We start from the raw sequence: 26,895 nt of genomic DNA, 5'->3' as shown, positions 1-26,895 counted from the left end.
TATACTCTATAAGTGTTTATATGTCTGTTAGTTATGTACATTCTTGGTTGATTGACTCGGTATTTGAATCTTGATACATCGCTTGTGTACATATCTAAATGGGAGTACACATTATGCTGCGTGTGACATTTGAGTTGGACATAAAGTGTTCCAAATATTCGAATTCACCTTAAACTGGATTCTAGCTTCTGAATTTGAGTATCGGCATTTGTAAATCATATTCATATATGACAGTGGAATACATCTTTGTCGTGCTTTTGAAGATATATAAAAACACATATAATGATTTATAAAGATTCGTATAGAAATACAAAATGGATTCGAATTTAGTTGCCGGGGTAAACGTGGATGCTTATTGTCCCAAAATTCGAAAGAAGCGGCAAAATGTCCACTCCCACGTCGGCTACCCGCAGCCAAGTGTTTGGGAGATGGAAATTACTGTCTACCCATTACACGGACAATCCATCGGCCAGATTTCCACTGCTTTCAATAGGGGTAGGTTAGTAACTTCAATTAGACGTGACACGACCGCCTCTGAGCCCATTCCGACACGGTGGGCGCCAAACATGGGCGGCAAAACACATTTGATTCAAGCTCATCCGAAAGACCTTTGTTTCTCCCTCCAATTCCCCATTCATACACGGTGGGCGGCAAAACAAACTCGACTCGGCCGAAATCGATGTAGGCAAATATTTTCAATAGGGGCAGTTTGTAACTTCACTCAGACGTGACACAACCGCCCTACCTGTCAGTCCCGTTCATACACCGTGGGCGCAAACCATGGGCGCTAAAACACCCTCTCCTCGCCCGAAATCGCTCTGGGCAAATATTGGCGAGATGCGAGATTACCGTCCTATCCCCAACCGACGAGACATCCAAATTTTAAACGGGGGCTAAGTTCGTAACTTCCCCATATTTCAGACAGGCGTGTCCCAAAAACATGGTTCCCCGTACCTCTCCCTCCATTTTCCTATTCATACACCGTCCACGCTAGAACACCATCCGCACACCAGCCTCCTTCGTCTGCCACCCCTTCCATCGTCGCCGTCCTCCACCCCATCTATCGCCACCGTCTTCCACCATGTCGGAGCGCCTACCAAGACGGCGTCGTCCACTGCTAGAGATGGACGTTTCTCATCCATGGCGACGGACCAAGAGCCTTGCATCGCGTCCTCTCGCTTCATCGGCGATGTCGTCCTCTTTGCCGGGGCCGCTCACACGACCTTCTCTTCCACCGCAACGGGACTTATACCCCAATGCACCCGTCTACCGTCACAGATCTGCTTCAACGCCACCGACAGCCACCGCACCCCCGATGCCTACACGACACCGCAAGAGAGGTGGTACTTCATATCTCCTCAACTTTTGATCTCAACCAGAAAATAGATCGTAACTTGGTTACTCTACTTTCTTTTTAGCTCTTAGAATTTAGTTCTTAGTTCGAAGCAAACAATGGATGCTAAATATCATTTCTCCGGTTTGCAGCTTTAAATCTGCCATGGCACAGTGATAATACAGTTTAATTGATAATGCTTAGGGTTTAATTGACCATGTTGGTTCTGTGGTGGTTTCTTTGATAGAAATCGGAGGGGAAACCCTCTTTTGCTAAAAAAATGCTTAGGGTTTCCCCCTTTTATGATCACTATATGATCAGAATACGTGCTTCGTGTCATAATAGCACTGCTCCACCCATCAAGCTAAACAAGCTTAGTTGTTCAAATACAAATCTGATATTATTAAAACAGAGTCGTTTAATTGGTCAGCTAAATGTTCCTAATTTAGTTTCAAAAATGCATGTTCACCGCTCGGGTGTGTATCTCTACAGGGTGCCCACGGTGGGCCGGCCCACCCTGTGATTTTGGGTCGTCCCAGGCCTCGATTCCCCTCTATTCTGCTGCGTGCTTCCAATCTCTACTTGCCCCCAGCTGCCTGCCTCGTCGGCGACTTGCCGTCCCCGGACGGCATGACTCTAGGAGGAGACGCCGGACTAGCAGGAGGTCAGGAGGCACTCGCCCTACAGCGTCACCGCTGCCCGGGCACGCCGCCGTGCCTACCTTCCCAGTCCGTTCAGGGCTCAGGCGTGCAGCACCCACTAAGCCAACCCGATTTATCCTGGTATACGTCCTCAACACTCATCACTTCAGCAGCCACTCCTCATCACCCATTTTCTAATTGATTCATTACTCATTAGGCAGGACTGTCATTAGGGTTTGTTGTGTGTTGAGTGCTACCTACACTTAATGGTTCATATGTATTTCAGTAATCTTTAGTACCTGTAAAGTTCACAGGGTTTCAAAATTCTGGCCCTAGGAACAGACACTAGTCATTTTGGATTGTTGGTCGTAGTGACATTGACCCAGATTACTACTGCAGGCCAGGTTTGTTGACAATTTTACTTGGCTTTCTTACTCATTCGATATGATATCCAATTATTCACGTCGATTAGTTGCAAACAGTAAGTGCTAGACAAACTTCTTGATTCAGATTTTGGACGGTCTCTTACTGCAGTTACAATTCTGCATACTTGTCCTAGTGAGCTCACAAGTAAATGATTGCTTCACTACACCTATGCTTGCCTTCTCATATTTGTTGTCAATATTCTTTTAGGGTGGACCACCCTGTTTCAAAATACTGGAACCGTAGACATGAGTGAATAGTATTTCTCTGTGTGATCTCTTCCATCATGTATGGGCAACGAATACTGCATTGTATAGAAAGAAAGTGTCATTTCCAGCTTTTACAAAGGCTACGATCTTTTACATGGAATACAATCTGCCTACTTGCTTTGTGTCGCACTACCAACACTCCACCCTTGAAGCTAAACATTATGCCACTCATAATTCCTTGGTTTATTTGTTCAAATATGAATTTGATATGATTCTAATGTTCCTACTTCAGTTTTGAAATGTGTGTCTGCCTGTTATAGAGACATAAGGGGTTTGTATTTCTATGTGTGGTCTGATCAGCATGGTTGGGGGGTGAACTTTGCATATGCATGGGTTTATAGGGAGACACTCTTCGAGTTGACTCCGCAATGCATTCCATAGATAATCTGACTACTTTTTATGTTTTCATGAATCTCAGATTCTGAACAGCATCATAATGATTATGAGCTTGCGCGCATGAAAATAATAAAGCAGAACAATGCCATGGTTGTCAAACTTGGCATTAAGGGACTGAAATCAAGTCTGGATGCAATGCAATGCAAACGCTCTCCACCTACAGATTCATGCTTAGAATATGATCCTAACAATGATTCTGAGCTAGAGGGAGACCTAAGTCAATGTAGCTCCCTAGTGGAGGAGTCAGAGGCAGATGCCCTATCTTATTCACCCATCAAGGTGCTTGCTCTAACTTTCCAAGGTTATATTGGTCGCACATATCTTGCAAATGATGATTTGCATTGCTTCTACTTTGTTGCACTGCCATTAGCTTAGTTTACACATCGTGTATGTGAATACGCCCTGCCTATCCATTTTCAGTACATATTCCATCTGTCATCATACCATATTTATCCATTCAAATGATGTTCTTGTGTATCAGACGTTCAAAAGGAAGAGGGAAATTGCTGATCGCGGAGGAGCACAAGCAAAGTATTTGGAAAAGGTAGTGACACCTAATAAATCAAATAGCCCATTAGGTGTAGTTGCAATATCACCTGACCCGCAAAACACCCCAACTCTAGCAGACTCTAGCCCTACTACACTGGTCATTTCTGATGCCCCAACTCAGCAGACCCCAACTACAGCAAACAGTATGATGATGCCAGTTGACATAGCACCAGCTCTACGGTGCAAAACCCCCATTCCAGCAAAGAGTACACCAAATCCAGTTGCCAAATCCCTTTTCGAACCAGAGAGAGCCCCAATTGCAGCAAATAGAACCCATATTCCATTTCTTCCCGGTTTAGAAGATGAAGCTTATATTGTTGTCAGGAACTTTGTGCGCATCTTTCCTTCATGGAAAGATTATACTGTAGACACAGAACAATTTCCAGTCTTCCTCCGCAACTTACGCGTAAGTAATGTACTAATGTTATTCATGGTAATTACTGCATATGTTTCTGCTGACAGAAGACACAAGATTTCATTATTTTAAATAGGCGAGGACCAAACTGGATTGTCAAGACGAGCAAGGGTTGGTTGCGCTTTTCAAGCACTCGTTGATGAAGTATCGTTCCTACCTGAGGCAAGCGCACTTCGATGGCAAGCCTCTAAACGAAATTTCTGTGAAGTCTCCGGTGCTACATTTATCTGACAGTGACTGGAATAATCTTGTTACACATTGGTATCGTCTGCAGCGTAAGGTATTTTCTATGATATCACATCACAATTTGAACTACATTTCTGCATTTGCCTTAACGTCTCACTTGTACGAAAACTGTTAGCAGAAGAACATTCATTCTCAAGGGACCACAGAATCTCGCAACTATACTGCACACTGCATTGCTCTTGTGAGTACCTCTTGCCCTGTATGACCATACTTACTTTCATAGTTGTTTGATTATGTAGCATCACTGCACATGTTAGCCTCGTTATCGTCCATTTGGCGGACATTATAAGATCCGTATGGACTCTTACATAAATTTAGAATCAACCCAATGCTTTTGAAGAGGTTTAGCTCTGCAGTCCTCTTGTAAGGACTGAACATCGTCTATCACTGTACTTACATTAACAGCTACTCCCTCCATCCCATAATATAAGAACGTTTTGTACAGTACACCAGTGTTCAAAACACTCTTGTATTATGGGAAGAGGGATTGGTTCATGGTGTAGCATTCTGCATCTTATCTCCCTCACCCACCATTTACTAAAAGATATCAGATCTATATTTAATCTTACCAAAAAGTTGAATACACAGACAATGCTAGTGCAGAAGTGTAGCCCATTGGTCTTGTCAGTACATTTTGTCCTGTAACGCTTGTACTTCCAGGGATTGGTAGTTGATTATGTAGCATGAATCTGCATCTTATCTTCATTATCCTCTATCCCTTCCAGTATTATCATATCTATAATTACTCTCTACAAAATGTAAAGTACATGCAATGCTTATGAAGAAGATCCTGTGCTGAAATTCTTGAGTTATCCTTTCCTTGACATGGAGAAGGGCATTATAAAGCCGGTGTTAACTGTTAATGTAAGTCAGTCCTTCTAAAGCCTTTATCCTCAACTGCTTTTTAATTTGCTCATACTCCCTATCGTTTACTGCTGTTTAGTTTGCTGTTTCTATCAAAATGCATGTTCGCAAGAACCGTAAGTTCCAAGTTTTACTTGTAAAACCAAATTCCTTATTCATACCATGCACATTACTCAATACTCCCTATATGTATGCTTGTTTTTGTGGATCTATAATCCAGTGTGTGGTGAAGCAGCCCACATTTGCACCTTGTCGTCTCCTGTTTTATCTTACTGATGTGGCTGATGATATGAACAACATGCCATGCACATTAACCAAAATAGATACAATGATTGTCTTTGCCCTTCATCTATGCTTGTTATGTTGACATGGTAATCCAGTAGTGTGGTGAAGCTCCCCGCATTATGAACAATGCCAGATTTTGTTATTGATATTTTGAACTTACTCTTTATTTTCTAATTTGAAATTGGATGGAATTGACAGCACAGTTATCATCTTTGTTTATACACGTGGAAAACCTGTCATCTCTCTGCTTGTTTCAGGGTGATATGCCTAATGGCATGCACAAGTCTGTTGAAGGCTGTGAGACAAGCCCAACATATATTGCAGCAAAGAAGGCAAAACATCTTGAAGATAGCGAGACAACCCCAAAGTCTTGTCTTGATGCAGTGTTCAAGTTACTTGAGACTAGCAGTCAGACAAGCTCACAAAATTCGCTGTCTGAATCAGTTCGACTTCTTCAGTCCCAAGTTCTAGCAGAAAGGCATTCTGCAACTCAACTTCAACTTGAAGTCCTATCTCTAAGAAAGATTGCGGAGAACACTAATAAGAACCTCATTGCTAAACAGCTACACCTGGAAGCTATGACCGACATGCTAGGCTGGTCTCACAGCCTTGCTCAGCAGCTTGCGCAGTAGTTCCCGCGCAAGGCTAACCTTTCTTGAACTATCTTGGAAGTGGTCTCGGTTTAGTATTATTTTGTTACGCTGCAATGGTGCCCAGTTTTTTAATCTGCTTCTTCATTGCGCTTTATGATCACTGGTGGTGAACTTCGATGCCCAGTGGATGTAATATACCATAAATCCTTTATTGTATAGTGTAGGTTTATTCTAAGTTACTATGCCATAATTTCTTTATTGTATAGAGTAGGTTTGTTCTTAATTCGTACTAGTTACTGCCATCATTCACTATCTGAGAAAAAATCTGATGTAGTCGACCAGGCCAAAACATTCGCCTCTAACGGGCCTGGTTTTTAGCGGGCCACAATTGGGCCGGCCTGCATCTTTCTTGGGTGCGAATAGCCATTGGGGCCTTCACACTTTGCGCCAGGCCCACAACTTGCTCTGGCCTATATTCGGCCCAAATTTTAGTTGGGCCTTTTATGGACCCATCGCTTAGATTGGCCCAGGTAGCGGTGGGCCATTAACAGGCTCAATATTCTACTAGCCTGTTACGGCCCAGAAGAAACCATGGGCCTTTAGATGGCCAAAATGCATGTTGGGCCTCAATTTTCACTAGTCGTCGACGGGCCTTCAGCAGGTTGAAATGTAGACCGGGCCTTTTTTGGCCCAGTTATATGACGGGCCGTTATCAGGCCAAAACATATCTTGGGCCTTAGTTGGCCCACTGATATCATGGTCCTTTAAGAGGCCGAAAGCTTAGTACATGCATCAACGGGCCGAATTATACGACAGGCCTTTAATAGGCCCAAAGTCACGTTGGGCTGAACTGTTGCCACCTTTATCACGGGCCGTTAGTGGGCCAGATGTCGCGTCAGACCATATATGGCCCATGGGCAGCACGGGCCATTCCCAGGCCAAAAGGCACACCCGGCTAAAATGGGCACATGTCTACATCGGGCCTCTAACAGGCCAAAATTCACTGGGCTGAAATTGGGCCCAAATATTCGGCGAACAATTAACGGGCCAGATCTGGCTTCGGGCCATAAATGGGCCTTTATTAAACAGGCCGTTATTGGGCTGGCCCACTAGTACCTGAGTAAGTACTACAGGCCTTTGACTGGGCCGGCCTTTTAACCTATATGGGCCTCTGTTGGGCCCTGCCACGTGTCGACGTATCATAGGCATGTCTCCTCCAATGGACGGGCGACATCTGACCCACCGAGGAGCAGACACGTGTTTCCTCCGGCCAATGAGAATTTTACACGTGGAAAATCACCATTGCTCCGGGTTGTTAACGGGTTATCGGATCCAAAACCGGACCCGATAGCTTAACGGCGTTCCATTACGGTGGATGCCACGTGTTAGTCACCCTTGATGAAAGCACTTCTATGACGCGCGATTTATCTTCATGAAAGTGGACACTTCCGTGATGATAATTTTGGTAATGTCATGGAACACTTCTACCACAGCACAGGTATGACTATCTTGATTCTGTCATAAAATCGTCATGGATGTACATGCATGACAGAAAACGTGACCTACTGTGACAAACACATATCATCACGGAAGTGTATTTTTTTTGTAGTGCTACTTGGTACAAAGAATTTGGCTAGCATGAGGGGGAAAGGCAAGCTCAACATGTTGGATGATCCATGACAATATAATTTATTTCAGATATGAGAAAACATAACCCATTACGTTGTCTTCCTTGTCCAACATCAACTTTTTAGCATGTCATATTTTAATGAGTGCTCACAATCATAAAATATGTCCAAGATAGTATATTTATATGTGAAAATCTCTCTTTATTTATTACTTCCTATTAATTGCAACGATGACCAAAACTATGTTTGTCAACTCTCAACAACCTTTATTCATCATACTCCTTATATGTGAAGTCATTACTCTCCATAAGATCAATATGATCTCTTTATTTCTTTTTATTCTTTCTTTTTTCTTTTATTCCCTCAAGATCATAGCAAGATAACCAAGCCCTCGACTCAAGACTAATCTTTATTATATATAGCTCACGGACTCGATTACATAGATAAGGATCAACAAAAAAACTCAAAGCTAGATCGTACTAAACTTTATTCTACTAGATCAAGATATAACCAAAAGGATCGAACTAAGAAAAATGGTAAAGATAGAAGTGTGATGGTGATACGATACCGGGGCACCTCCCCTAAGCTTGGCAGTTGCCAAGGGGAGTGCCCATACCCATGTGTTTATGTCTCTTTCTTAGGAGGTGGTGATGATGGAGTTGTTGATGACGTAGGCTTCTTCCTTAATTTGCGCTTGAGGATAGAATTTTGCTCCCTTAGGTCATCGATCTCCTGCTCAAGGCTTCATATCTTTTTGCATAGTTCCTCTTTGTTCTCCTGCAAGAGGCGAAAAGGGATAAACTCGATCTTAGGTTTCTTTGCTCTATCAGGGAGGCTTGACTTTTTGAACTCCACATGCATGTCCCCAGGTTGAGGTAATGGGACTTCATCTTCATCTGAGCTCATCTCCTCCTTTCCCCTAGGATCATAGTCTTCTTCTTCCTCCGTGGTCCAACCACAATGCTCCAAGTTCCCGTAGACCTTAGGGTCTACAAGGTAATCAGTCACATAGCTTCCTCCCTCCGAATCCTGGGACGACATATTGCTCTAATCTGTGGCAGAAACAACTCAAAACAAAAACAGAGGATTTTGTCCTGGTACGGTTGTCGGTTCAATATCAGGCGTATCTCGTAGTAGAGGTCCTAAGCTAGGCGTCTTGGAGCGATGGTAACATGGACACGGGGTTTTTGTCACGACCAGTTTTTCAATAAAATAATTATTGAGAAACCAATCCCTTTTACGGACCAGTGAGGAAGAATTCCTTCTCACTGATAGACAATATATTGGTCACAGAAGAAAAATACCAGGAGTACTAAATATAATACAAGGTTGAGCAGAGACTGCCCAACAATTTATTACATGCACGCCGATAAAACAATACGGCGGATAGGGTGGCAAACTACTAACTCACGATAATGACGATGGTGGGGATATCACCGCGAGGCGAGTGATATGACTCCAGAAGACTACGGCTCTTCGAGCGTCGGAGTGAGGCTCGAGAAGACTTATTGCGGGTGGCGGAAGCGTAAACGATACAAGTGACCAATATCCGGGATCGTGCAGGACTGACTGGGACTCCTCTAGGCGTCGGACGCGCTATCAAACTCTTCATCCAAGAGATCGCCTTCGTCAACATCTGGCCAAATCAACAAGCCAGGTGAGTACTATGAAAGTACTCGCAAGACAGTTCGGACATAAGGTATAACAAATGCAAACATGAAGCACATGAATAAGTTAACCAGTGCGATCAGACACAGAGATAATAAATACTGGGTGCCAAGCGAGGGTCTGAATGACGCCTCGAGCGGAAACTGCAGAATAGTAATACTGGTGCCAAACGAGTGTCTGAAAGACTCCTCGAGAGGAAAATGCGGAATAATAATACTGGTGCCAAACGAGTGTCTGAAAGACTCCTCGAGAGGAAAATGCGGAATAAAAATACAGGTGCCAAACGAGTGTCTGAAAGACTCCTCGAGAGGAAAATGCGGAATAATAATACAGGTGCCAAACGAGTGTCTGAAAGACTCCTCGAGAGGAAAATGCGGAATAATAATACAGGTGCCAAACGAGTGTCTGAAAGACTCCTCGAGAGGAAAATGCGGAATAATAATACAGGTGCCAAACGAGTGTCTGAAAGACTCCTCGAGAGGAAAATGCGGAATAATAATGCCACAGTCGGGCGTCGGGGCGACACCACATAAAGGGCTTATAACAGAAAGTAAAGACAGTGCATGCCGCAGTCGGACGTCTGAGCGACATCACATAAAGGGCTTATATCGAAAGTGAGAAACGAGTACACGCCACAGTCGGACATCTACGCGACGTCACATAAAGGGCTTATATCACAACTCAATAACACAATAGCTCGGAGACATAAATTATCACAAGCATGAGACACAAAATAAAGTTAGTCCATCCACTGGAATAACAATAAATCTGAGATTTTACCGCTTGAGCTTGTTTACCGGGGGCAAGATTTTCACACGGATAGATTTGGATGTAAAGTCTACATTACTGATCATGGATACGATGATTTGGAAAGAATTGACTCTGCAGAGTTTGTACTTAACCACAGCCAACGGATTTCAGTAGTCACGGGGACTAGTTTCGTCTACGGTGTTCTGGAAGGAACACGTCTAACCAGTACACACCCAATTTAACCATCCGAAGCCAGGGATCACCCTCGGCAACATTCAGGAAAAACCCTGAGTCGGGGAGGCTACAACCTCGCGTAGCATGGGATCAAATTTCTATACGCGCGCTATAAGGGGGTGCCCCCCCTCTCGGTCCCAACCGGAAACACCCATGCCCCCTGACCGAATGACTGGCTTTAATCCTGGGCCAAGGTACCATCATCCCGGCCTCTCTGTTTGGTGTGTACACGGAAAGAGGTTACCAACTTACTAAACCGTTTCCTGGCAATGAGACATGTGGTAGCACGGAAAGGGGAAGGGACGATAACACGGCTCCAACCATGTTAACGTCGGAAAAGTCGGATGACACAAGGCTGGCATGCTACAACAGTACCACCTTGCTGCCCTTCATGTCACCACATGATTAGGCCACCTCTCAGCAGAGGTCATCGCAACCTTGGAACATGCGGGAAAAGATCGATAACGTGGCTCCAACCACGTTAACGCCGAAGAACGTCGGATGACGCAAGGCTGGCATGCTACAACAGTACCACCTTGCTGCCCTTCATGTTACTACATGATTAGGCCACCTCTCATCAGAGGTCATCGCAACTTCGGAACAACCGGGTCGTTGCCTTACAAGCAATGAGGTACTTATCAACACTCACATGCCACGCACAAACTTTCACATGATCATGCAAAACATCTGCCATATCAAATGTTCAAACATGCTTGCCTGGTTCGGAGAAGTCGGAGTCTAGCTCGGCGAAGTTCGCGGCTCCGTCCCCTCTCCCGGAACCTACGGCAATCACGAAACGGGGTACTAACATGAAAACCAACACATGCACAGAAACTTTGCCAAATATTTTTCAAATAAATCCCATAAAAAACTAGACAAAATTTGGAGATTGACAGAAAAAGAATCACTCAAAAATACCTTTTCATTAAAACGTTATAAAGGTTTCTGTCCAGGGACCTTTCTGTAATGAAACAGAAAAGTTCCAGGGTTTTAACTGAGAAAACAGAAAACGCTTCGGCTGGGAATGCGCAAGCGCAAGGAGAAAACGTATTTTGCCCGAAGGCGCCAACAGAAAACGGTTCAGGGAAATAAAAGAACAGAGGCTGACACGCGGGGCCCGCATGTCAGGTTTGAAAGCTCGCCGGCGCCCGAAGACGGCGGTGGACGCCGGCGTTGAACCACCGCGAGTTAGGAGAAACGGAGGGTACCAAGAGCTTCAGTGTCTTCTTCCGCGTCGGTGGGTGGTGGACTCGTCCAACGGGGAGCACCACGTCGACGGCGACACTATCTCCGGCGGACGGCGGTTCGGGTGAGGTTGGGGAACTCCGGTGGAGGGCTGCAAAGTACGAATTGAGGCGCGGGTCAGAACGGGTGATGCAAGGAGAAGCTACTGGCAAGAGAATGGGGGCTGCGGAGCACACACGGGGGCGAATCGGGCTGGACCCCGTGGCGGATCGCGGCGGCCGGAGTCGAGGAAGGAGACCCCCTTGCGGCTCTTCCAGTGGCTGGGCGTGCACTAGGGGAAGTGTAGGGCTGGTGGGTGCTCGAGTTGAAGCTCGGGGCCCCTATTTATAGGCAGGTCGACGGGGTGGCCGTGAACGGAGAATCTCCGGCGAGCGATTACGGCGGAGCAGTGGGTTGGCAGGGGGTTTGAGCGGTCGAGCAGCATCAGTGGATGTTACTGGACTCGTTTAGCAGCTAAACGGAGCTGGCCCTGGCGTAATGGCGTCTGCCCACGGTGAGGTGACCGCACGGGTTCAACGGCGGCAGAGAGCGCGCTCCGCGCCCTGGGGTTCACGACGAGAGCGGCAGCGCATTCGGGGGAGTGGACGGCAACGCGGCGGGCTCCGGTGGTTTGGGCGGCGCCGGGTGGAGTCGGCGGCGCCGTGTCTCCCGCTGGCGTCCGCAAAGCCGCCGCCGGCGTCGGTCACGGGGCGGCGCACCTTCTGCTGCTTGTCGCCGACGCCCGCAAGATGCCAGGCACTCGTGCGGTGCAGGAACAAGAGGGCGAGGACGAGGAGCAAGGCGACGCGATGGCACTGGCGAGATCGATGCCCGTCGCTGAAGAAAACGACAGCAAGCACTGAACTGAAACTCTGAATTTACTGAAACTTGACAGTGACCATGCATTGCAGGTGTTCGACAGTAGGTTTTGGTAAAGAGATAAATTTTTCTGGAGCTATAACTTGGTGAGATGATCACTCAAAGCACCCAGGGGCTGCATGAATTTACTTGGAATTTTTGGAGAAAGTTTTGAATGAATTTCACCAAATTTGGCAAATCTGGTCCAAACTTGCAGCTGATGTAGTTTGAAATTTTTGAACTGGAGACCAGTGGATCTTCATGGTTCCAGGTTGAGGGTTCAAAGGACTAGGAGGGGAAAGAAGTTTGGGGCCAAAAATCAAAACAGAAAGAGGAGTTCCTTTGTAAAACTCCAAGTGGTAGTATAGAAGACAGAAAATATTTGAATAGGATTTGAATGGAAAATAAATACATGGGGAGGTTCAACTTGCTGGATTAGGTGTAAAACATGATCCAAAGGTGAGGGAAGGGTTTGGGGAGAGGATTTGCACTAATGCCATGGCAAGAAGGAATAGTTGAAAGTGGCAAAGTACTTTCCAAAAGCCATAGTGCAAAATTCAAAAAGGTTTTTTTTTTCAAAAGTTCTTTTCCCAAATAAAAAACATTTTGTCTTGAGTCCAAATGAAAAGCAAGAACCTCCAAGGTCAAAGGCAGATCTTGGGTGAATCCAAATAAATTTTTTGCCATAAAGAAAAATATTTGAGAGTGAGAGTTCTCTTGAAGAAAAATTTTAAATCACTCCCCTCAAGTCAAATAAAACCTTTTGAAAAATCCAATAAAAACTTGGGTGTCACCGTTTTACCCAGCTTCGGGCTCTCTTGATGAGATAATACCCTACATGCTGCTTTTAATTGTATTCATATGGGTGTAGTACAGAGTACATCATGTATCTACCATGAGATGGTAGTAATGAATATGGGATCATCTATTGACTAGCCTGGCCTCGATTTATATAAGGAACCAGAGGCCTAGGGGTTAGGAGAGTCCTTGTCTTGGGCGCCAAGTCTTCTGGAGTCTTCCTTGTATGCGGCAGGAGCTGTCCGAACTGGCCCATGAGTATACGGCCATGAGGGTCCTCGGCCCAATCTAACTGATCGGGAGACGACGTGGTGAGTACCCCCTAGTCCAGGACACCGTTAGTAGCCCCCTGAACCGGTCTTCAAGTTGGGGACACTCCTCGATTCTTCCGAACTGTTCTTCATCTTCGGTCGTCGGTCTTGAAAACTGGTTCAACAAATCTTCTCATCTTCAATCTTGAGGATCGCCGAAGTGCATCTGAAGAGTTTACACGTCGGGTATCCGAGGAGCCCCTTTAAGTTTTCGGCCTTTATCAATGCCTTGTTATTTTTATGCCACACCTCGGGTTTGGAGTTGTTCCCGGGCGACAGTGTCCTCTTGCGTCCGAGCTCCAACGCCAGACTGCATTCGAGGTATCTTTGCAGCCGAGCACCAACGTCGGACCGCTTCCGAGCTCCAACGTCGGAATGTATCCGAGCTCCACTGCCGGAATGTATCCGAGCTCCACCGCCGGACTGTATCTGAGGAGTATTGTTACAGCCAAGCTCCAACGCTGAACTGCATCCGAGCTCCAACGCCGGACTATATCCAAGGTGTCATAGATCACCTTGGTTCAAAAAAGTTGAAGGAGTTTAGCCGAGCTTAATGCTGGAAATGCCCTCTACGGAGCCAGCCACTAGCGTCCGAGCTTTATGCCGGACTGCTTCCGGGGTGTCTATTGTAGTCGAGCACCAACGCCGGACTATATCCGAGGTGGTGCACCACCTCAGCCATGGGCTGATTTTATGAATTTAATTCCGAATTATGCAATGTAATCTCTGCCGAGATGTATAGCCAGTAGCCCTCAAGCTGCATGTTGGCCTAATATCCGGGATGCACCTGAAGGAAAAAATCAAAACCGCTGACCCTAGTAGCCCCTGAGACTCAGGTCGATTCATAAAATCAGCCTGAGGATCAATTCCCAGCTTGGCAGCATACTTAGGAATAGAAACGCGGTGTGCAAAGTCCTCGAGACTCAGGTTGGGTGCGGCCGACCAACCTGAGGATAATAATCTCCTCGAAAACTATATTGCACTTTAAATTTTCTGCATTGGATTGTCAATGCAGTAGCCCCCGAGACACTGGTCGGGTGGCAACACCAGATCAGGGGATCGATGTACCCCTTTAATATTTGTAAATGATAAGCACGAAGCCAAGTAGCCCCCGAGCCTTAATCTGGGCACGGGTGGACGAATTAAGGATCGATGTCCGAAGTAAAATCACAAATTATGTGTAATGATTCTACGTACCCAAGTACTCTACATCATTAATACTCGAATCCGCATTGTACAAAACTTTGTCGACCGACCATCGGCTTCAACCTCCTCGGCCAGTAGCCGGGGAGTGTTTGTCCCACTTTATAAAGCCTTGACAAGGGCAAAGATTTACGACAAACAAGGCAATCCGGCCATACGATTTTATAAACAAAGGCACGCGGAGAGATATGTTATATTACTTTATAATGTAAGAAACATCTTCCAAAGAAAATAATCCCGCTATCGGTTTCTTTCTTTGGGTTGTCATGCCAACCATGATCATGAAACCACGCCTCCGATTAATGCAGGAGAAAATATTGAGGATTTAGTTCGGGGAAAGTTTCCAAACTCTATGGTATTAAGGAACCACAATTTTCACTTCCGTCATTGCCGACCAATGTGATACTTTAAGATTGCTAGCTTTCGGCCTAACCCAGTCTGAGGTACTAACTCGGATGACCCGGCAGTAACAATCACAGAGGTGCTCCCTTTACCGCCTAGCCGAACAATCGGGAACGTAAGAGTAAGCACAGGAGCCAGGCAACCCAGCTTGGCCAAAATCTTAAGTCAAATTGATGCATATTTATGGCTTTATAACGATGATTACGGAAGGCAGCCCTTGTATAGTGAATAATGACACTTATTATAAAACAGCTCATATAAATTTAAGAGCCCCCAAGTGACTTGGGTAAAAGAATTTTATGTATAATGATTGTATGTACCGAAGTACTTGTATTATATATGTGTTCACCCAAACTTTATACGCGTCTTAACCGACCGTCGGCTTCTCCCTCTTCGGTCAAGGACCGAAAAGTGTTATGTACTCCACCTGTCGAGAATATCGACGGTGTATCCGATAACCAGGCAATCAGGCCATAAGGCTGTAACAGACAAAGCGCGCTCAGGGAACTTATGCTATATTACCGACGAAGTGTAAGAAGCATCTTTGAAGAAAATAGTACCCCCACCGATACCTTTCTTCGGTTGCTCATTATTACTGTGAGACTTGTGCAATAGATTTTTTGTACTCATGAGTTCCGTTGTGTGCCGACCATTATTGAAAACAGTAAGAGCGCTAGCTTTCGGCTTCACCCAGTCTGAGGTCTGGCTCGGATGACCCGATCGTGACAATCGCAGAGGTGCTCCCTTTACTCCCTAGCCGAACAATCAGGAACGTAGGGGTAAACACAGGAGCAAGGCAACCCAGCTTGCAAATCGCTTAAGTCAACATGGTGCATATTGTGGCGTAATACACGAACAAGGAACGAAGCCGTACAAGTATAATCATTTGCAAGAGGAAAGGCTTCCTAAAGGAAGCCCCCAAGTAAACGGGGTATTTGAATTTGTGTGTCACAAACAAAGTTTGGACAAGGAAGTTTTTCACAAACAACTTTTTGCCAAAAAAGTATAATGCTTGGTCGGACCGAACAAAATTTAAAGTAATTTGAGCATGAAAGCGACTTAGCTAGTTAATGTGTTCGGCATTGATGGCGCAGTCCGAGCTTGATGCGGGACAAGGTCCCAGCCCCCAAGCCAGTCCCGATGTGGCAGAGTGAAGAGCTCGGCACTCCGAAGTGGCGACGAAGCACGGCCAACGTGGCGAGGTGTAACCCCCAAGTCCGACTGAGGCAACGGAGTAGGCCGGCAGTATGACGCCGAAGTCCCCGGCGTGGGTTAATGAGGTAATGATGAGGGCCCCGGTCCAGCCGAGGTGATGACACATCTCGGTCGGCACAGATGGGACGATGACGTCGCCCTACCGAGGACGCGGCGTGGGCCCCACCTACACACATTTAGATAGTTCAAGCGAAAGACAATAACAAATAATAATAATTTTCCTCTACTTAATTGATTTAAGGAGGTATATAGTTAAAGAAATATGGCCTGGGCGCCTAAGTTGGCTCGATGGAGTAGTGGCGTGGAGACATGGGCATAGGCCGGAAATCCACTAGACGATGATGATGATGACACCATGATGCCGCGACCATATGAGGTAGTTTTGAATTTGCATGGCAGACAAAGTCGCGGATGCGGCGAACCGAATTATAACCGGCCGTGGAAAATTTTCCTGGATGACCGCTGCCCGCGCCGGAGTGTACTCGGCGTGGCCGACATGATGGAGTAGGTTGGCACGGTATATGCCAGCTTGAAGAAGTGACGACGTGGCGATGCCGGCATAGGGTGGCTTTCCGAGCTGATGAAGTCGATTACCTGTGCACATGAAAGAATGCAAGCCATGTTTCAAAAAAGAAAGAGTGCAAGCCAGAGTTTTTTTTTAAAAAGGTGCATTGTTAATTTATGAAAAGTGAATAATCCGGTAAGGATGGCATGAGCGCCGAGGTCTGCTCGATGGCGTGACGGTGTTGTGGCATGACGACGTCGACACATGTCAGCCGGCCTAGATCACGGCGAGAGGCTGGCCAAACCGACAGCACGTACAAGCATCGGTAGAATATCTCTGCAAAAATAACGCAGTACAAACCGCCAGAAAAATATTTTGCATTGTAAATGAATAGCCAGGAAAAATAAAACCTGGAATTATAATTCATCCGAACAGCAGACTTCTATGCATCATGTAGCAATTGAAGATTGATGTAGGTTCGATAGCTTCTGTGTGCTAGCCAAATCAATTGCGTAGGGTTCACCTCCACGAAGAGTTTACAACAGCAATTGATGAAGAACAATAAAAAAATCAAACATTAGTTTTGGTCCTTCACGTAACTAGTAATGCAAAGCCAAGATGCACTATTCATTGCTCGAAAACCGTGCTATGCTTGGACTATTAGTATTAATTGAGGAAATTGATTAGCTTTCCTGATGGTTCACGTTGAGAGGAACTTGCGAATCGGTGGTTTGCTGTTTCCAGACGTTCGCTGATACAGAGTATCTTCTGGGGCCGCGTGTTGCTGGACAATCTGGTGTCCAATTCACCTCGCGTGTAGTTACACCGGCCAACAGCCGAGGTGCTTCATTCACCACGTGCTGCCCATGATCCTTGGGACCCACCTCAGGCAGGAAACTCCATGCGGTTGTTGCTGCGGCCATGCGCCTCGGCGCTAGCGGCCAACTCGGGTTAGGGCATCATCAGACGCCGCATGTGACGGCCGCCATCCAAGCACTTTCAAAGATCGATCTTGGAAAATTCTGCGACAAAAAAGTATGCTCGTGGACAGCGACAGCTTTGCAACGAACATAATTTATATGGTACCGATCTAACTGAAAAAATATCACCTAATCGTGAATTTTGATTCCCACCGAACCACGACGACCACCTAGCAGGCTCTCAATGAAAGCACCAATGTCGGTTCAATATCCGGTGTATCTCGTAGTAGGGGTCCTAAGCTAGGCGTCTTGGAGCGATGATAACATGGACACGGGGTTTTACCCAGCTTCGGGCTCTCTTGATGAGATAATACCCTACATGCTGCTTTTGATTGTATTCATATGGATGTAGTATAGAGTACATGTATCTACCACGAGATGGTAGTAATGAATATGGGATCGTCTATTGACTAGCCTGGCCTCGGTTTATATAAGGCACCGGAGGCCTAGGGTTTAGGAGAGTCCTTGTCTTGGGCGCCAAGTCTTGTGGAGTCTTCCTTGTATGCGACAGGAGATGTCCGAACTGGTCCATGAGTATACGGTCATGGGGGTCCTCGGCCCAATCTAACTGATCGGGAGACGACGTGGTGAGTACCCCCTAGTCCAGGACACCGTCAACGGTGGTCAAAACCTTCAGGATATTATATAATGAATTTTTACCGACCAAAAGAAGTATCGTGCAAGAAAACGGAGTCTAGAGGGCACACGAGGTGCCCACGAGGCAGGGGGCGCGCCCAGGGGGTAGGGTGCGCCCTCCACCCTCGTGGATGCCTCGTGTCCCTTTCGGACTACTTCTTATTTTTCTATTTTCTTAAATATTCCAAAACGGAGAAAAAATTGCTATTAGAATTGTTTTGGAGTCAGTTTAGTTAATGTACCACATACTTATTCATTTTCGGAGTCTGAAACGTTCTGGAAAGTGTCCCTTATGTACTCCCCTGGGGTTACGGTATCAATAACATTGGTTTCAACATTTATGAGATTACATGAGATATAATGTTTGATTTTTTTGACCGTTCACCACCTTCGGATTTGTGCCTTCGAAGTTGTTGATTTTCATGGCACCGGAACGATAGACCTCCTCGATAACGTAAGGACCTTCCCATTTAGAGAGGAGTTTTCCTGCAAAAAATCTTAAACGAGAGTTGTATAACAAAACATAATCACCTACATTAAACTCATGCTTTTGTATCCTTTTCTCATGCCATCTTTTAACTTTTTCTTTAAACAATTTGGCATTCTCATAGGCCTGGGTTCTCCACTCATCAAGTGAGCTAATGTCAAATAGTCTCTACGGTGGCGGTGCTACCCTATTTATAGTAGCCTTGCTCCTCTTCCCAAATGAAGGTGGGAAGGGATCCCACAACGGCCAAATTCGAAGGGAGGCAGCTAGTATATCTTATCCTGACAAAAGTAGTCTTCGCCTGCAAAGCTTCTGGTCGTGACGCCGTGGTGGGCTCGGTGATGACCTCCGTCCTGCCGTCCTGGCGGTCTTGGTCTTGTTGCACGAGAATGGAAACCTTTGGCTGATTCCTCGGGACTCTGCGCCTACACTTGCCTCCTTAGAACGGAAGAGGAAACTGATGTCCTGCGCCCGCTGGCGCCCGCCTGGCCTTGGTTGTCATGGCTCACGTCATCCGAACCTCATGAGGTGTGGCTTGCATAGAGATCTCCGCTCCTGAAGAGCCAGCCTGAGGAGGGCACTCCTTCTGGAGGCCTTGGTGTCGTCCGCCTCGCTAGGCTTGGCCCCTCGCGAGGGTCTTGAGTTGTTGATGCCGAAGGTGGGCCATTCCAGGCCGTCAATGGAGCCACGCCGTGGGCCGCAGGCAGGCAAGTCTGGGTACCCCCGTTCCCAGAACGCCGATAGAACTCCAGCTGGAAAGCTTGCAGCTCAATTCTCCACTCTACCACTCTCCCAACAGAGTTGGGGTTGTGCAGCACCTTCTCCAGGGGTATGCAGAGACAACCTTGATGGGGTCGCCCTGGAAATAATGGTGCAGCTTCCTCGAGGCGACGAGGAGCACGAGCATGATCTTCTGCTGCATAGGGTAGCACGCGCATCCCGTGGCACAGTGCTGGCGGAGTACACCGGGTGCTCGACAAGGGGCAGGGTGTCGACGGCGTCCTTCCTATGTGGGGCGCGAGGGGCCCGGGCGCCCCGTTGGTTGGTGAAGTGGCGGTAGCCTCAGGGACACCGTCCTGAGGTGGCAAGAGCCGCGCGACCTCTCGCGGGTCGCCTGGCCTCGCACCTGTGCTGGCGCGCTCCTCCCGGACCATCATGAGCACCGCGCTGGCCGAGTGGGGTGTGGCCGCCAAGTAGATCACCAGGGGCTCGCGAGGGCGAGGTGCCACCATAATAGGGGGGCTCGTGAGGTGTCTTTTGAGGTCCTCGAAGGCCGCCTCACCCTCCAGGGTCCACTCGAAAGGGCCCTTCCTCTTCATCAGCTTGAAGAAAGGGAGGGCGCGCTCGCCGAGCTTGGAGATGAAGCGCCCCAAGGAGGTCGCACAACCTGTGAGCTTCTGCATCTCCTTGAGGATCTGAGGTGGGTGCTACTTCTTGAGCTTGTCTTGATTTTTTCCCTTGAAGAGGAAAGGGTGGTGCAGCAAAGTAGAGATAATTAAGTATTTCCCTCAGTTAAGAACCAAGGTATCAATCCAGTAGGAGGCACAAGCAAGTCTCCAGTCTATGCTCCTGCACAAACTAACAAACACTTGAAACAACGCGAAAAAGGGGTTGTCAATCCCTTCACGGTCTCGAACCAGAGTGAGATCTAATAGAGATGGGTATAAAAGATAAATAGAAAGGAAAACTAAAGTAAATATAAATAAATTGTAGCAAGGTATTTTTGAGTTTTTTGGTTTATAGATCTGAAAATATATGATGGAAAATAGACTCGGGGCCATAGGTTTCACTAGAGGCTTCTCTCTTGAAGATAGCATACTGTGGGCAAACATATTACTGTTGAGCAACTGATAGAAAAGCGCAAAGTTATGACGATATCTAAGGCAATGATCATGAATATAGGCATCACGTCCGTGACAAGTAGACCGTCTCCTGCCTGCATCTACTACTATTACTCCACACATCGACCGCTATCCAGCATGCATCTAGAGTATTAAGTTCATAAGAATGGAGTAACGTCTTAACTAAGATGACATGATGTAGAGGGATAAACTCAATCAATATGATATAAACCCTTCTTTTTATCCTTGATGGAAACAATACAGTACGTGCCTCGCTACCCTTTTGTCACTGGGCGAGGACACCGCAAGATTGAACCCAAAACTAAGCACCTCTCCCATTGCAAGAAAAATCAATCTAGTTGGCCAAACCAAACCGATAGTTCGAAGAGAAATATAAAGATATCTTAATCATGCATAAAAGAGTTCAGAGAAGACTCAAATAATATTCATAGGTAATCTGATCATAAATCCATAATTCATCGAACCTCAACAAACGAACCGCAAAAAAGTATTACATCGAATAGATATCCAAGAACATCGAGGAGAACATTGTATTGAAGATCAAAGGGAGAGAAGAAGCCATCTAGCTACTAGCTATGGACCCATCACTACTAGGAAAAGGGCTATAGATGGAATGGCCACTAATGGCGCACCAGAAATGTGGTGCGCCATTGCTATATAGCAATGGTGCACCATGTGCTGGTGCGCCATTAGTGTGAAAGACACTAATGGCGCACCAGACAAACGGTGCGCCATTAGTAACAAATTTTATTTTTTTTTATTTTGCCAGACATACTAATGGCGCACTAGGACATAGTGCGCCATTACTAGTTGTAACTAGTAATGGCGCACCAGCAACATAGTGCGCCACTAAAATATTTTTTTTTCTTTTTTGCAAAACTACTAATGGCGCACCTGGTGCAGTGCGCCATTACTAGTTTAAGCTAGTAATGGCGCACTGCTCCCCGTGCGCCATTACTGTATATTTCATGGACACTTGATCTCGATCCCCATCCATCTCGATCGCTATCCCACCTCGCCAGATCCGGTCCCCTTCGCCGCCGAGCACCCCCTGCACCCTCTACCCCGCTCCACCGGGCGCCGCCGCCGACCCCCCGCACCCTCCCCCGCTCCACCGCCGCCGACGACCCACCGCTCCCTTCCCTGCTCCACCGCCGCCGCCGACGACCCACCGCACCCTCCCCCGCTCCACCGCCGCCGACGACCCACCGCACCCTAGCTCCCCTGCTCCACCGCCGCCGATGACCCACCGCACCCTCCCCGGCCCGCTCCACCGCCGCCGACGACCCCCTGCACCCTCTCCGGCCTGCTCCACCGTCACAAATAATTGCTATAGCTAATTCCTCCCTCTCCCTCGCCAGTTCCCCTTCGTCCCTCTCCCCCGCGCCAGTTCCTCTCCGTCAGCTCCCAATCCGCGCCCCCGCCGCCTCCCTCTCCCCATCCTCCCTTCCGACCCCACCCCACTCTCGCCGGAGCAGCGCCGCAGGGCCGACACCAACCTCGCCCTCGCCCGCGCGCGCCGCAACCTCCGCCTCGCATTCAACAGCTACACATTCTACACCGAGGACAAGGACATGAAGAGCGATGGTTATCAGAACTCCGGGGTAACGATGGAATCCTACACCGGTAACGACAAGGACAGAGCACCCCCCGCAACCCTCGACGACCCACCGCACCCTCCCCCGCTCCACCGCCGCCGAGCACCCCCCGCACCCTCTCCCCCGCACCCTGTTTTTATAAAAATTATTACTGTTTTTATAAAAAATATTACTGTTATGATTTAAACAAGTTTCAACATATTTAAACACAAATAAATATCAAACAGCATTTTAAATGCATTTTTTATAAAAAATTATTACTGTTTTTATAAAAAAAATATTACTGTTATGATTTAAACAAGTTTGAACATATTTAAACACAAATAAATATCAAACAGCATTTTAAATGCATAAAAAAAATGGGAGCCTGGGAATCGAACCCAGGACCTCCTAGTGTGTGTGCTGCGTGCTGACCAGTCGGGCTAGTGGGCGTGTTCTGATGGAGATAGGGTTAGGTGGGATATAACCTGACCAGTCGGGCTGTAAGTAAAACAAAATTCTAATGGCGCACCAGGGGGAGGTGCGCCATTAGAATCGACGTACTTATGGCGCACCAGGGGGAGGTGCGCCATTAGAATTTTTATACTTGTTCCCCTCGCACTGTCGCCTCCCTCCCTCCCTCGCTCGCCAGATCCCCCACTCCTCGACCCCAACCGTACGCCGCCGCCCCCTTGCTCCGCCCCCTCCGTCCGCCGCGCCTGCACGCTGTCGGCGACGCCGCCGCCGCTGTGGTCTTGCGCTGCCTCGACGCCGCCGCCCCGACCACCGCGGGACTCCACCCCCGCCACCCCCGCGCCCCCCGAACGGGATCAGCCGAGCGCGCGCCGCCCACTCCTTTCCTCTCCTCCTCCCTCCGACGAGCGAGGGCCTCCTCCAGCCCCTGCAGCAGCCGGCGAGCGCGGCCCCGACGCGCCCATCCCGCCTTTCAAGTTCAAGTTCAACACTTTCATATGGTATCTCCAGTTCTGAAAAGTAGATTCATATTGTATCTCAAGCAAGTCTCATTTCTCATTATCATAAGGAGTATAGGCAATATTTACAGAGCTTCACTTGGTCCAAATCAGAACCTATAATGCCCACATCAATTTGTTAGTTTATGTTCCAGCTTGACAGTTTGTTTGTTGAAAGCAGTGATGTTGTTAGTTTAAAGGGAGCAAGCTTTGCTGCCCATGAAATCTGTTACTCTTTAGGTCCTGGCCATGTTTGGCATGAATAACCTCCAGATAATTAATTATTGTTTGAGTAATAATAAAAAGTAGAAGTGTGATTTAGAGACGAAACCTTCGAGGAGTGACAAACCTTCGAGGTCCCTGCCAAGACCTGCCAAGACACTCAGCAACATAGCATTTAACACCAGACAAAACCTTCGAGGAGTGACAAACATGGCTTGCACTGTTGCACAAGGTGGCAAACACCACTTACTAAAAATATATCAAGCAGAAAACAGATTCATTCAAACAAGACCCTCACTCAAAAATATATCAAGCAGAAAACACCAGACAAAATTCATGTAGCTCCATTCAAATAAGACCCTCACCCAAAAAAGTTTCAAATGCAGCCTCTCAGATTTGCTGCATTTGTGGCATCGGTTTGGGACACTTCATGGAGTTGTGCTGCACAATTAACTTCATGGAGAACATTAGAATTTGTGTTTAGTGAAGTAGTTAGTGTACTGTACTTGCAATAGTTTGCTTGGTCTTTCTTTGGTTTAAGTTAAGTTATTGTCAGATTTTTCTCTCCATTGCTCTGAGTGGTGCTTGTGTTTCTACTTGCAGAAATGTACCATGAGTGGTACAATCTAATTTACTACTGCTGCTATATACATCAATGCTTTACTACTAGCCCTTGAGTGGTGCTTGTGCTTCTACTTGCAGAAATGTACTACTTGGGAATTTTGTCAACTTGTGATGCTGCTGCTGTACCATGAGAGGCCCTTGAGTTTGCCGAAATGTCGATTGACTTCCGTTCCGGCAAATTCGGGTACTCCATATGTCCTATTTTCAGCAAAGGTCATGCTGAAATTTTCCATGAATTTTAGCATGACTTTGCTAAAAATAGGACATATGGGGCACTTGCGACTAATGCATGGGCCGGGGTATCTTAGTACTTAATTAAGTAGGATCAACTGCCCCTTTATTCTTGCTGCATTAAACCATAGGTGGCAATAGAGCCAAGTGATTAGGCCCAACTTAGAATTCTCCTTCCCTTTTCTTGATAGGGTGTATTATTAGAAGATACCCATATATATCAGTCAACCTAGGGTCCCTCGGCATCGATAAACCCTAAATGATGAAAACTTAACTTAGCATTTAGGGTGCCTCAGCGTCGACAAACCCTAAAGGATAAAACCTTGGCTTTTAGGGTGCCTCGGTGTCGATAAAAACCTAAATGATGAAAGCTTAGGCTTTTAGGGTGCCTCGGCGTCAACAAACCCCAACATATTCTATTTGGATGGCCCTGCTAACCCTTGACCATAAATACTTGAGATGGATGTAGCAGGCTTAAAGAAAGAAATGTTTTTAGGCCAACTCCACTGGGCCTGGCTGAAAATGCACAAGTGTGCATGACTAACAATATTCTATTGTAAAGCTAAACAGGAAAGAGGAACCAATCATCCTAACCATTAGCTCTCAAAATTACCACTTCACTTCTTACTACTGAAAATCATAGACCATCTCCATTCACCAATTGCTCAAACCAGTTCGAAGGGCGTGTTTTCACCACACTGTGGATTATCTTATTGGACCCAACAGAGATGATGTAGTTTTGAATTATGAACATAGGAAATGTCGTCATCGGACGACGAAAGTCTCTCGGGGGAGTGCGACTGGTGCCACGACGGTCGAGGTCTGTGCGACAGGCCTCACCTGGACGATGATCGGCGCTTCAGCATTAAGCTCGAGGAGACCTTCGAAGTTGAAACGGTACGCAACGACGACAAGTGTTTTTTTCATAATTAAGCATGACTTCAACTATTCCAACGTGTAATTTCATCTTCTACAATTCGAGTATAGTTTATCCCATGCCATGCAAGACGCTATGTCTTGGAGAGGATGGATTTTGAAGATCATGAAAATTTTGAACCGAAGAAAATTCACCTAAGGACACATCATGATGTGGATTTTGAAGTAAATCTGTATAATGCTGAGAGCGTAACCCATTTTGGTTGCAAAAATTGGGAAGCATTTTGCAAGATGTATGGTTTTGATGAGGGTATGCTTGTCACCATGGATCTTGGTGATCCTGGCATCGACCAAGACAATATGGACATTTGGGTCCTTGTTGATACGCCTCCAGTTCTACCGCTATGTGAGTTTCTCAAACATAGTTAATTATTAACTAATTTATATTGTTCATTTCAAAATAGTTGACAGCTTATTTTCATTGACAGCTTATTTTGATTGTTCAAACAATGTGCGGAACATGGTAGACAGAACCTACTACACCGATGGCTCTGAGTTAACTTATAAGGAGAAAACTCATCTGGTCGGATTTTGTACTGATATTGAGAATTACAATATCTACAATCAAACTCCTCATCATTATGGTCCTCAATACGTGCCACTAGTGCACGTGTTGAACTACGGTAACTACTATGGAGATACCCTGGTAAGATTTCTTACTATTACGACATCCGTGCATATTTTGCATAGTTCTAAAACTAGTACATTATCATTGCTAACTATGAAGTTATTACTATGTTTTTCAACAGATAATCCCAGAGGATTGTGTTCCTCATTTGATGTATCAGAATGGTAGGCTTGATGTTTTGAATATACAACCAGGTCATCCTACGAATCTCAACTGTCCATACCGGATTTCTAAAAGAAGTGGAGACATGCAAATCAAAGAATGGAAAAAATGTATGGACAGTCGCAAGGAGCTTCTTGGAAGCAAAAGGAAGCGAGGCGCAAGAATTGGAGACAGGATGATCTCCATTCTCCATAATGGAGAGTCAGGGTCTATATTGTTTTATGCTATTTTACCTTAAAGAGGGTATTTCGGTCCTACCTAATACTGATGATCATGTGCTAAGAACAATTAAGTAGGGTTGGTTCGATGACTGTGAGGATGATGATCGTATGACTTGTTATTAATAACGAGTAGAAGTTGTATGATGATGATTAGTAGGACTTGTTAGGATTAGTATTAATTTCGACAAACTCGCTACTCGCGGTCTCGAGACTTGTAATGTTCTATCTTTGTTCGGTCTTTTCATTTCGGAGACTAATATGATGAATTGTATTCGGAGACTAATCTTCTATTGTATTCGATGAATCTGCTGTTGCTGTGTGGTGCTGTTTATATTCTGTCCAATAATATATTTTGTAATCTGTGCAAATATCAGAAAAGAAAAAAATCCCTAATATACATACTAATGGCGCATCACCCAGACGTGCGCCATTAGTATGCCAAAGGATACTAATGGCGCATTGCCCACCAGTGCGCCATTAGTATGGCAAAGCACAAGCCCACTGGGAGGCATACTAATGGCGCACCGGGGCCTATACTAATGGCGCAC

Source organism: Aegilops tauschii, chromosome 1 (assembly GCF_002575655.3).
Source record: "Aegilops tauschii subsp. strangulata cultivar AL8/78 chromosome 1, Aet v6.0, whole genome shotgun sequence".
NCBI lineage: Eukaryota > Viridiplantae > Streptophyta > Magnoliopsida > Poales > Poaceae > Aegilops > Aegilops tauschii.
Note: the sequence above shows the minus strand (reverse complement) of the source record.